Below are 13,500 nucleotides of genomic sequence, written 5' to 3'. Positions count from 1 at the left end.
GTAGCACACTCCTGAACTTTGCACCCTGTATGTAGGATACACCTGAGCCCTGCACTCTAACCGTAGTACACCCCTGAGCCCTGCACCTTGTACATAGCATACTCCTGAGCCCTGCACTCTGTACGTAGCCTACTCCTGAGTGCTGCACTCTGTACGTAGTACACTCCTGAACCCTTCCCTCTGTACGTAGCATCCTCCTGAGCCCTGCACTCTGTACATAGTACACTCCTGAGCCCTGCACCCTGTATGTAGCATACTCCTGAGTCCTGCACTCTGTATGTAGTACACTCCTGAGCCCTGCACTCTGTATCGAGCATCCTTCTGAGCCCTGCACTCTGTACGTAGCTTCCTCCTGAGCCCTGCACTCTGTACGTAGCATTCTCCTGAACCCTGTACCCTGCAAGTAGCATCCTCATGAACCTTGTACCCTGCATGTAGCATCCTCTTTAACCCTGCACGTAGCATCCTCCTGAACACTGCACCCTGCTTGTAGCATCCTCCTGAACCCTGCACCCTGCACGTAGCATCCTCCTGAACCCTGCACCCTACAAGTAGCATCCTCATGAACCCTGCACTCTGCATCTAGCATCCTCATGAACCCTGCACGTATCATCCCCCTGAATCCTGCATCCTTCACATAGTATCCTCCTGAACCCAGCACATAGCATCCTCCTGCACCATGCACGTAGCACCAGCATATAGGGCAGTGTTGCCAACCCCCGAAGTGAAATTTACTGGCAGAATGCCAAAATTTACAAACAGCGCCACTTTTTTACTGACGAAAAATCATGAAATTTACTGGTGGCTCCACATTTTTTACTGCCACTGCAAAAAAGTGCCTACAATTACTGTTTTTAGTGCTAAAACATTGAAAATATCAATATTTGAACTATAAACACATAGCTAGTGCTATTAGCAATGTGTTTAAGTTTAACAAAAGTCAAAAAACATATTTCTCAATTTACATGAAGGTCAGGTTACTATAACCCGGCCAGCAGAGAGTTCCCCCTTACATCAGAGTGTGCAGGATGGTGACCAGAGACCACCTTCCGCAGAGTGAATACACTAAGGTAAGAGGGGTTACTAATATGGGGGGGAACCTTTATATCAGTGCCCCCTTTACATTATTGTATTCACTCCACCCTTACATTAGTGACCCCCTAGACTGGCCTGGCGGCGCTGTCACTGACTCAGGTGCACCTTGCAGGGCTCAGTCAGACGGCTCCAGCTTGGCGGCTATTCTATAGTCTCCTCTCCACAGTCCACACATGTCTGTCTCTTCCCGTGACCCCATCCCAGCGGCGCTCCCACTCTTGACTCCTTTCTAGGATCCCTTCAGAGACTGCAGACATGATAAAAGACAAGAGATGGTCAGAGGCTGCGAACATGATACAGGAGGACAGAGGCTGCGGACATGATACAGGAGGTGGACAGAGGCTGCAGACATGATACAGGAGGTGGACAGAGGCTGCAGACATACTACAGGAGGTGGACAGAGGCTGCGGGCATACTACAGGAGGTGGAAAGAGACTCTGGGCATACTACAGGAGGTGGACAGAGGCTTCAGACATACTACAGGAGGTGGAAAGAGACTGCGGGCATACTACAGGAGGTGGAAAGAGACTGCGGGCATACTACAGGAGGTGGAAAGAGACTGCGGGCTTACTACAGGAGGTGGAAAGAGACTGCAGGCATACTACAGGAGGTGGAAAGAGACTGCGGACATAATGCAGGAGGTGGAAAGAGACTGCGGACATACTACAGGAGGTGGAAAGAGGCTGCGAACATACTACAGGAGGTGGACAGAGGCTGCTGACATACTACAGGAGGTGGAAAGAGACTGCGGACATACTACAGGAGGTGGAAAGAGGCTGCGGACATACTACAGGAGGTGGAAAGAGGCTGCGGACATACTACAGGAGGTGGACAGAGGCTGCTGCAGACATACTACATTCTCATGGTAGCCTCCTCCTCTGCCCACCATCATATTACTCTCCACATCATCAGTGTGCTGTGTCCTCCTCCTGTACCCCTTTCACCTTTCCACAGGTCAGGGCAGTACAGTGCTGCCCTGACCTGTGGAGAGATGAAAGGGGCACAGGAGGAGGACACAGCATACTGATGAATCTGATGTGGACTGGAGAAGTAATATGATGGTGAATAGAGCACATCAGTCTCTGTCCCCTGCATATGCCATGCAGCCAAGGCCCAGGGACAGAGACTGATGTGCTCTATTCACCATCATATTACTTCTCCCGGCTCCCAGTAATGTCCTACGGATATTATCCCCCTACAGCTGCTTCACTCAGTCTCCTCCAGTACCTCCAGTGTCCGCCTGTGACAAGAGTGCACCGGTGCAGGGCAGTCATGAGGACAGAGTCCTTAGTCACCTGGCTGTCCACTGTGGTCTCTCTTGTCTCTCAATGGAAAATTTGAAAATGGCACCGGACGGCGGCGCGGCGCAATCACGTTACTGCGCATGCGCCGCCCAGCCGAGCGTGTATGAGCTTTCCCGAGTCCGGCCGGCTTCGGAACGGCGCATGCGCAGTTGCATGGTCGGCTTGCAGCCATCATTTTTACGGGCACCTGGTGCCGTAACGGGTTTTCACGGGCGCCCCGAAAAAGGGGTCAAAATTATGGGCTGCCCGTAAATCTACGGGCGGTTGGCAACACTGGTACAGGGGAACACTGACCACCAGCATACAGGGGCACACTGACCACCAATATGCAGGGCCAGTGGTTGCCAGTATACAGAGGACATAACAAATCAAGTAAAACCACTACCATGCAACAACAAAAAAAAATAAATCTCAACAGCAATAAGAGAATCCTGTTAGCTGGTACCTTCATCTAACATGAATCAATAAAAAGCAAAAAATGCAGCGCTGCCCTACACTTCATCTATAAAATTGTACAAATGGACTTATAAGTGCAATGGTAAAACCTACAGGTATAAATGAATACCCAGTGCAATCAACCAATGTATTGCAATATATTAGTGATGGTTTCACCCCTCTGCAAAAATATTTAGAGAATTTGCAGAGCTTCAATGTGCAAATAATGGTGAAACCCCCTACATACACTAATAATAACAGAGATGCAAATCAACCAGTGTATTAGAACATAGTAGTGATGGTGTCACCCTCTCTGCAAAAGGTAAGAAATATTGCAGAGCTGCAATGTGCAAATAGTGGTGAACCCCCCTATATACAATAATAATAATAAAATGTGCAATATGTACATCAATTGTACATTTTATTATGATTATATATATAAGGGGTTTCACCACTATTTGCACATTGCAGCTCTCAGATTTCTCAAAATATTTTTTGCAGAGAGGATGACACCATCACTACTATATTGCAATACATTGGTTAATTTGCACTGAATATTCATTTATAGGTTTTATCATTGCACTTATAAGCCCACTTGTAGAATTGTATAAAGGAAGTGTAGGATTGTGCTGCATTGTTTGGCTTTTTATTGGTATACAGAGGCCAGGACATACTGATCACCATTGTATATATATAGTATAGTGAACCACGAAAGGGAAATTGCATCACCTTCAGTATGTTGCCCACATCCCAAATTAGTATAGAAAAGTAGGAACCCTGAAATAGGGAACCTATGTACCCCCCGATACAGCTGTACTTTTTAGGTGAACAAAACAATTGAGTTTTTAGTAAAATCCTTATTTATTTTTGTTAGAAAAAAAGATCCTCACTGTAGCTCTGAAAAAAGGTGGGAGAGAAAAAGGAGGGATTTATATAAGTTAATTGTATTAAACTACTGCGAGCTTACCAGATTGCTATAGGTTATTATCTACATGATATTAAGCCGAATAAACAAATCTGTATTATAGCCATAATGCTGATGGTCTTTTCATTGTTATATAAGTACTTTTTTAAACAACAAGGTTGGTATCCTTATTTGGGTTCAAACTCAAAAAATAATAACAAAATATAATAACAAAAGACATATATCTGGAGGAAAGGAGAATATAACTCTCACTCCAGTAATTATGTTTCATGGGTCTGGCTCCATATATGTATAGATAAGGAGGGACCAGCAGTATAACTACAAATAGACTACATTGAAAATACAATGGAGGATATGGCAACAAAGTTGCTGCTTCTTCATTAGAAAAACATGGAGAGTGAAAAATGCACAACACAGCTTTTTGTTACTTATTGTTTGGACAGAGACCTAGGACGTGATGAGCATTCGTGGGTATGGTCTGACATAGAGCAGGACGCCGAAGCGGCTTAAATAGCCACCGGCGCCTGCACAGTGCAGACCACATTCCCAGCGTCAGCAGAGGTGGATGTATGGAGTCGCGCATGACGGATGACGTTATAACCGCGCGACGTACATAAGAATGAAGACAGATGGCGACCCGGAGGAGACAAAAAGGTCGCCTCATTACTGCGAGGCCGCGCCAGCACGTCCGACGCGGCGGCAGCATACAAAGACTGCATGACAGGTTGCCGGGGGGACCACATCTTCACCGTGGCAACCAAGAAATAAATAAATAAATAATGAACTTACGATCTATGAATGCCCATCAAAAACTAAGACATTGAAACCAAGGGGCTGTAAAAGAGCAGGAGACTTGAGACTTGGGACATTCAACATGGAGGCCCCAGGGACAGAACTGCACGGCGCCCGCCCGGCACCTAAGCGTCGGGGGAGCGTCGTGCAGATGAGTCCCTCCGATGCACGAAACACCGCTATGGCATGTCCGAAATAATCGGACATATCCGCGGTGTAAAAGAAGACCACGCCGCCATTCATCGGAACCAGCGCGGCCTACGTGCGCTGGGCGGAGACAGAGCCAGAACCAAAGGCATAAAGAAGAAAAAATGAAATGTATATCAAAAACGCATGTCAAAATAAGCATACAACTCTATGCACGGAATCCATTATTTTATATTTTCAATTATTCTATGAATCTGAGTGTGAGGACATGGTCGGGTGCACATGATGAAAAAGGAATAAAAATTGATGGGTACAGAACAGGGCTTTGAACTGTGAAGCATCTGAAACAAAGGAGGGAGAACAACATAATCAAAGATAGCAATCAGGAACATAAGCATAATAAATACATTGTCATATACATTGTCATATGATGGTATCAGCATCATGCTTGAGTATGTTGAATACATTCATAACTGATATACATTCATAAGTACTACAACATTTTTGTATATTAAATGGACAGATCCACAGAGTTAGTTAACATATCGATCTTAAATTCTTTAAACATCCTATTTAAACATGGCCATAGAATATACAATAAGTTATTCTTTTTCGCATCCTCCTGATATAAAACCGTCTAGAAATTGGCGGAAACTCATTTGAGTATTCAAGCCTGGAAATTGAGTAGCGTTGAGGACATCAAGGACACCATCCACCTATTGCAAAATCTGGAAGAGTTACATTCACTGCCTCATTCACTTCTAGTCGCCATCGACGTAGAGGCATTATACAGTTCTATCCCGCACAAGTTAGGCCTTTCGGTTATTAGACACATCCTGTCACAATCTCACAAAGATGATCGAAAATTAAACTCTTTTCTCCTGGAAGTGTTGGATTTTATTCTAACACATAACATATTCACATTTAACGGCTCCCACTACCTCCAGGTGCAGAGGGTTGTGATGGGGACTTGTTGTGCCCCATCGTATGCCAACCTGTTCCTGGGGGAGTGGGAGCAGTCTCTTTTGTCAGATGACAGCCTTTCGTCATATACGTGCAGTTCTGTCCCTGGGGCCTCCATGTTGGATGTCCCAAGTCTCAAGTCCCCTGCTCTTTTACAGCCCCTTGTTTTCAATGTCTTGGTTTTTGATGGGCATTCATAGATCGTAAGTTCATTATTTATTTATTTATTTCTTGTTTGCCACAGTGACGATGGGGTCCCCCGGCAACCTGTCATGCAGTCTTTGTATGCTGCCACCGTGTCGGACGTGCTGGCGCGGCCTCGCAGTAATGACGCAACCTTTTTGTCGCCATCTGTCTACATTCTTATGTACGTCGCGCGGTTATGACATCATCCGCGACTCCATACATCCACCTCTGCTGACACTGGGGATGTGGTCTGCACTGCGCAGGCGCCGGTGGCTATTTAAGCCGCTTCGGCGTCCTGCTCTATGTCAGACCATACCCACGAATGCTCATCACGTCCTAGGTCTCTGTCCAAACAATAAGTAAGTAACAAAAAGCTGTGTTGTGCATTTTTCACTCTCCATGTTTTTCTAATGAAGAAGCAGCAACTTTGTTGCCATATCCTCCATTGTATTTTCAATGTAGTCTATTTGTAGTTATACTGCTGGTCCCTCCTTATCTATACACATATGGAGCCAGACCCATGAATATAATTACTGGAGTGAGAGTTATATTCTCCTTTCCTCCAGATATATGTCTTTTGTAGGGATGAGCTTCGAGTTCGAGTCGAACTCATGTTCGACTCGAACATTGGCTGTTCGCAAGTTCACCGAACAGCGAACAATTTGGGGTGTTCGCGGCAAATTCGAATGCCGCGGAACACCCTTTAAAAGTCTATGGGAGAAATCAAAAGTGCTAATTTTAAAGGCTAATATGCAAGTTATTGTCATAAAAAGTGTTTGGGGACCTGGGTCCTGCCCCAGGGGACATGGATCAATGCAAAAAAAAGTTTTAAAAACGGCCGTTTTTTCAGGAGCAGTGATTTTAATAATACTTAAAGTCAATCAATAAAAGTGTAATATCCCTTTAAATTTCGTACCTGGGGGGTGTCTATAGTGTGCCTGTAAAGGGGCGCATGTTTCCTGTGTTTAGAACAGTCTGACAGCAAAATGACATTTTGAAGGAAAAAACTCATTTAAAACTACCCGCGGCTATTGCATTGCCGACAATACACATAGAAGTTCATTGATAAAAACGGCATGGGAATTCCCCAAAGGGGAACCCCGAACCAAAATTAAAAAAAAAAAATGACGTGGGGGTCCCCCTAAATTCCATACCAGGCCCTTCAGGTCTGGTATGGATATTAAGGGGAACCCCGACCAAAATTTAAAAAAAAAAATGACGTGGGGTTCCCCCTAAATTCCATACCAGACCCTTCAGGTCTGGTATGGATTTTAAGGGGAACCCCGCTCCAAAAAAAAAAAAAAAAAAAACGGCGTGGGGTCCCCCCAAAAATCCATACCAGACCCTTATCCGAGCACGCAACCTGGCAGGCCGCAGGAAAAGAGGGGGGGACAAGAGTGCGGCCCCCCCTCCCTCCTGAACCGTACCAGGCCACATGCCCTCAACATTGGGAGGGTGCTTTGGGGTAGCCCCCCAAAACACCTTGTCCCCATGTTGATGAGGACAAGGGCCTCATCCCCACAACCCTGGCCGGTGGTTGTGGGGGTCTGCGGGCGGGGGGCTTATCGGAATCTGGAAGCCCCCTTTAACAAGGTGACCCCCAGATCCCGGCCCCCCCCCTGTGTGAAATGGTAAGGGGGTACATAAGTACCCCTACCATTTCACGAAAAAAGTGTCAAAAATGTTAAAAATGACAAGAGACAGTTTTTGACAATTCCTTTATTTAAATGCTTCTTCTTTCTTCTATCTTCCTTCATCTTCTGGTTCTTCTGGCTCTTCTGGTTCTTCTGGTTCTTCCTCCGGCGTTCTCGTCCAGCATCTCCTCCGCGGCGTCTTCTGTCTTCTTCTCCTCGGGCCGCTCCGCACCCATGGCAAGGGGGGGAGGCTCCCGCTCTTCTCTTCTTCTCTTCTTCTTTTCTTCTTTTCTTCTTTTCTTCTCTTCTTCTCTTCTTCTTCATTTTCTTCTCCGGGCCGCTCCGCAATCCATGCTGGCATGGAGGGAGGCTCCCGCTGTGTGACGGCGCTCCTCGTCTGACAGTTCTTAAATAACGGGGGGGCGGGGCCACCCGGTGACCCCGCCCCCCTCTGACGCACGGTGACTTGACGGGACTTCCCTGTGGCATTCCCCGTGACGTCACAGGGAAGTCCCGTCAAGTCACCGTGCGTCAGAGGGGGGCGGGGTCACCGGGTGGCCCCGCCCCCCGTTATTTAAGAACTGTCAGACGAGGAGCGCCGTCACACAGCGGGAGCCTCCCTCCATGCCAGCATGGATTGCGGAGCGGCCCGGAGAAGAAAATGAAGAAGAAGAGAAGAAGAGAAGAAAAGAAGAAAAGAAGAAGAGAAGAAGAGAAGAGCGGGAGCCTCCCCCCCATGCCATGGGTGCGGAGCGGCCCGAGGAGAAGAAGACAGAAGACGCCGCGGAGGAGATGCTGGACGAGAACGCCGGAGGAAGAACCAGAAGAACCAGAAGAGCCAGAAGAACCAGAAGATGAAGGAAGATAGAAGAAAGAAGAAGCATTTAAATAAAGGAATTGTCAAAAACTGTCTCTTGTCATTTTTAAAATTTTTGACACTTTTTTCGTGAAATGGTAGGGGTACTTATGTACCCCCTTACCATTTCACACAGGGGGGGGGCCGGGATCTGGGGGTCACCTTGTTAAAGGGGGCTTCCAGATTCCGATAAGCCCCCCGCCCGCAGACCCCCACAACCACCGGCCAGGGTTGTGGGGATGAGGCCCTTGTCCTCATCAACATGGGGACAAGATGTTTTGGGGGGCTACCCCAAAGCACCCTCCCAATGTTGAGGGCATGTGGCCTGGTACGGTTCAGGAGGGAGGGGGGGCCGCACTCTTGTCCCCCCCTCTTTTCCTGCGGCCTGCCAGGTTGCATGCTCGGATAAGGGTCTGGTATGGATTTTTGGGGGGACCCCACGCCGTTTTTTTTTTTTTTTTTTTTGGAGCGGGGTTCCCCTTAAAATCCATACCAGACCTGAAGGGTCTGGTATGGAATTTAGGGGGAACCCCACGTCATTTTTTTTTTTAAATTTTGGCCGGGGTTCCCCTTAATATCCATACCAGACCTGAAGGGCCTGGTATGGAATTTAGGGGGACCCCCACGTCATTTTTTTTTTAAATTTTGGTTCGGGGTTCCCCTTTGGGGAATTCCCATGCCGTTTTTATCAATGAACTTCTATGTGTATTGTCGGCAATGCAATAGCCGCGGGTAGTTTTAAATGAGTTTTTTCCTTCAAAATGTCATTTTGCTGTCAGACTGTTCTAAACACAGGAAACATGCGCCCCTTTACAGGCACACTATAGACACCCCCCAGATACGAAATTTAAAGGGATATTACACTTTTATTGTTTGACTTTAAGCATTATTAAAATCACTGCTCCTGAAAAAACGGCCGTTTTTAAAACTTTTTTTTGCATTGATCCATGTCCCCTGGGGCAGGACCCAGGTCCCCAAACACTTTTTATGACAATAACTTGCATATAAGCCTTGAAAATTAGCACTTTTGATTATTCATGTTCGTGTCCCATAGACTTTAACGGTGTTCGCATGTTCGAACAAACTTTTTTCCTGTTCGCATGTTCTGGTGCGAACCGAACAGGGGGGTGTTCGGCTCATCCCTAGTCTTTTGTTATTATTTTTTGTTATTATTTTTTGAGTTTGAACCCAAATAAGGATACCAACCTTGTTGTTTAAAAAAGTACTTATATAACAATGAAAAGACCATCAGCATTATGGCTATAATACAGATTCGTTTATTCGGCTTGATATCATGTAGATAATAACCTATAGCAATCTGGTAAACTCGCAGTAGTTTAATACAATTAACTTATATAAATCCCCTCCTCCCCCCCCCCCCCCCCTTTTTCTCCCCCACCTTTTTTCAGAGCTACAGTGAGGATGTGACAGGGCCGTCCTTGTATTTGGGGGCCTTTGCGGAGTTATTCCTGAGCCCAAGGGAGAGCCGCCATGCCCAGTTCTGGCTAGTTGGTGGCCATCGCCTCTTTTAGCAATTTTCTACTGATACAAAAGGTTGCTTTTTGCACATCTCATGCACAGTATTTTTTCTTTAAAAGATTGGATTTTGGTATGTATGTTGGACACTGTCAGATGCCATGTTATGAATTGCTTATTCCATATAATATTCTTAAATATGTAAACTGTTCTTGCTTGTCTTTTCAGAATACGCCTTGATACATATATTTTACTCTTGACAATACGCCCCTGAAGAAGGGACATCGTCTTGAAACATGTCAGGCTTATAGAGAAATATGTATTTATGGACAAAAGTATATAATGTTCAGTATGAAAGGAAATCTACTGTATAGGCACTCTTGTACAGGTCTATGTCCAGTTTGTCCTGTTTTTATGCTTCTTTTTTTCTAACAAAAATAAATAAGGATTTTACTAAAAACTCAATTGTTTTGTTCGCCTAAAAAGTCCTGCTGTATTGGGGGGTACATAGGTTCCCTATTTCAGGGTTCCTACATTTCGATCACCATTGTACGTCATAAAAAAACCTCCACTTGCTGACCACACCCACTTGCTGACCACGCCCACAGGTGTGCGGTAACAGGCGTCGAATTAGCACACTCACTTTTACCTCAAGCACCACCATAGCAGCCCCAAAAAACATTGTCTGGAGCCACCCATGCCCGCATTGGATTTGAATTTTGCCGTCCCATCCCTCCTTCCAAGTTTATTCTCTATATTATCTTTTTAACATTGGGTAGTCATATCCCAAAAAATTCTAAGAAGTATCTTTTTCTTTATCTCATGGACGGAATTTAATAAATAATGTATATATCATGCAATCATTCCATAAACACATACCACATACACTGCATATATAATTTGAGGGAAATATGCGTATAAAATAGTTTACCATTTGCTAATAAAAAAAAAAAAATGTCATTTTAAAAATCTGGTCACCTTAGTGTACACAGTATCTAATACAGTGTGTACAGTTTCTACTACACGTCTGGTGGTGTACACAGTACACAATACAGTGCAGCCATAGTACAGTTTCTACTACTTTTCTGGTGGTGTACACAGTATCTAATACAGTGTGTATAGTTTCTACTACACTTTTGGTGGTGTACACAGTACACAATACAGTGCAGCTGCAGTGAATTTTCTAATACAGTGCAGGCGGTGTACACAGTATCTAATACAGCGTGTTCAGTTTCTAATACACTTCAGGCAATGTACACAGTATCTAATACTGTGTAGTGTGGTGAAGCAAAACAAAAACATCATGCCTGGAAGGCCACCAAGGAGAGGCAGATGCCCACAGGCCACTAAGAGGGCAAGCAGCCTCTGTGTCTACAGTCAACAGTGGTGATCGTGGACATGGTGCATCCTCTGCAGGAGGCCATGGGGCACATTTGTCCTTTTTTTCTGCTGCTGGCCGTGTTATTGAGCCACAACATGCAGAAGAGTTGGTGGAGTGGATAACAAAGCCATCCTCATCCTCATCCTCTGTCACCCAGGCTCAGAGTAATTTGCCTTCCAATGCAGCTGCCAAAGCTAGACTAGTCTATTCCACCGGCTCCTTGTCCACAGTCACTCCTTCCGTAGCCTCACCATCATGCACAGAGGAGTCCCCAGAATTATTCGACCACAGCATCAGGTACATGCTGCTAGAAGATGCGCAATGATTTGAAGGCTCCGATGATGGTTTCCAGGTTGAGGGAGGGAGTAACATGAGCCTAGAGAGAGAGGGGTGTTGTGGAAAATGTTATTAATGTATGTTGTCAGATGACCTCCAGTGTCAGTTTTGCAGTAATACTCTCATGTGAGGGTATTCACACATACAGACACTGGTGGAAGACCATTGGATGCAGAAACCTTCTTGTGGACACGGCGGATCTGTTTGCTCTTTTAAGGATGTCTGTTTATGTCTCTCCAGGGACCTGGCCACTCCATGGAGACCGCATTTCAACTCCTAAGTAAGCAAGTTTGCCTACGTGGGAACTATAGTATAACCATACAATATTATGGCCCACTGGGCCATGGTATGGTAAGGTTCGCATCACTGGTCGCAGTAGGAGTGTGCACACGGTTGTGTTCAAAACCATGTGCTTGTTGCATGCATTTGCACACCACCATCTGCACACGTCACTACTGTATTTCTATTTGAATGTATACATGTTTGTATTTAACCCTGTTGGAAGGGTTTCTGTATTCTCACATCCTGTTACATCCTTATATGGTCATTCACATCCTGTGTTAATTTCCTGTGATGTCACTTGCAATGTAAGAAGTGATTGGCTGTTGGAACCATCACTTCCTGTTTGTGAAAGCTTTTGAGGTAATAAAAGAGCATGCGAGCTGAAGAAAGGCAGTCATGCTGAGCTGAGAATGTAAGAAGGAGCTGATGTCTGTTTACTGGAAGGGATGGGGATCGAGAGAGCAGACATACTTTCAAAAGGTAACATGCATTTATATCATTAGACGAAATTGTTATTATTATTAGAAACAGGAGATTTGGCTGTGTGCTCTGCGTACAACCAAATTTCCATGTCAGAATGGCGAGTCAGAACGTAGGAGTGAATAGAACCTCCTTTAGAATCGGATCATTAAGATGTGTTGGGGAGGGTCTGCTTTGCGAAAAGAACAAATTTTTCGTCTTTTGAAATAATGCTGGAAGTTTGATCGTATGTCTGGTGTGTGCCTGCATGTGTGTGATTTGGATTTGCAAGCTCGAATGTTTGTGCAAAGAGACTGTGTGCTGTGTGTATGTGTAAGTAACTGTATGCTGTGTGATATGTTTGTAATAAGTATATGAGAAATAGAAATGTATGATTATTTGCAGCCTGCAATGTGGGTGTGACTGATGCTGTGTAACAAGTTTGTAATGCTTGTGAGAAATGGATGAATTGTAATTATTACTTATGTATGGGACAAGTAGATTGCATGAGTTTTGTAGAGTGTTTAATTGTCTTAAGACACACATGGTTAGCGGACTTTCATGATTGTTTAGGAAAGCTTTTGGTTTGAAGATGGCTGCTGCATTTTCAAGTGGGCATGCGGCCTGGGGGAGGGGCGGCCAAGCATTTTACAATGGTGAAAAGTTGGCTACTCCCTGTGGTAAGAAAAGAGGGTATGTTTCAGCCGTGTGATTGTGGGTTATGTGGCTTGGTTGTTTCATTGGATAGCATGTGTTCCAAAGTTGTGCTTTTTCATAACTTCTAACACATTTTTAAATGTTTGTCTAGGTGTTCATCTCAAATGTGTAATTTTGTGGGGAGAAATTTTTGGTTTTGGCAGTAAAATGGTTTTTGTCTGCTATTTCCTTTTGTTGTTGTCTGCCACGTGACTATGGTTGGCCATTTTCAATTCCTTTATGTGTAAACTGTGAAATGTTTATCCATCTTTGTATTGGATTTCAGTTTTGGTGGGAAAATGCGCCATTTTGTTGTGGTCTGGCTTTTGTTGTAGTCAACATGTGGATTGGCGGCCATTTTGAAGACCTGTGGGCCTTCCTACAGGGGAAGCTGCTCCAATTTCTTTTGTGTGTAGCCATGTTGTTTGGGCTGCCGGCCTGCTGTCTAGGCACCATTTCCTTTTAAGTGAATTCTATTTTTGTACTTTTTACATACTTTTAAGGGAAGCTATTGCATTTTCTGTATTGAATAT

The 13,500-nt window shown here is 45.0% G+C and overlaps 1 long non-coding RNA gene across 1 annotated transcript; it reads left to right on the top strand.

The window, feature by feature from the left end:
• The first annotated feature begins 4,605 nt into the window (after positions 1–4,605).
• On the top strand, positions 4,606–10,488 carry LOC141114054 (uncharacterized). The gene is made up of 3 exons (XR_012236857.1): positions 4,606–6,206; positions 9,747–9,946; positions 10,042–10,488. It is a non-coding gene; the product is annotated as an uncharacterized lncRNA (long non-coding RNA).
• Positions 10,489–13,500: the final 3,012 nt, after the last annotated feature.

Source organism: Aquarana catesbeiana, linkage group LG12 (genome assembly GCF_042186555.1).
Source record: "Aquarana catesbeiana isolate 2022-GZ linkage group LG12, ASM4218655v1, whole genome shotgun sequence".
Lineage (NCBI taxonomy): Eukaryota > Metazoa > Chordata > Amphibia > Anura > Ranidae > Aquarana > Aquarana catesbeiana.
This window is presented reverse-complemented; position numbering and strand designations above follow the sequence as displayed.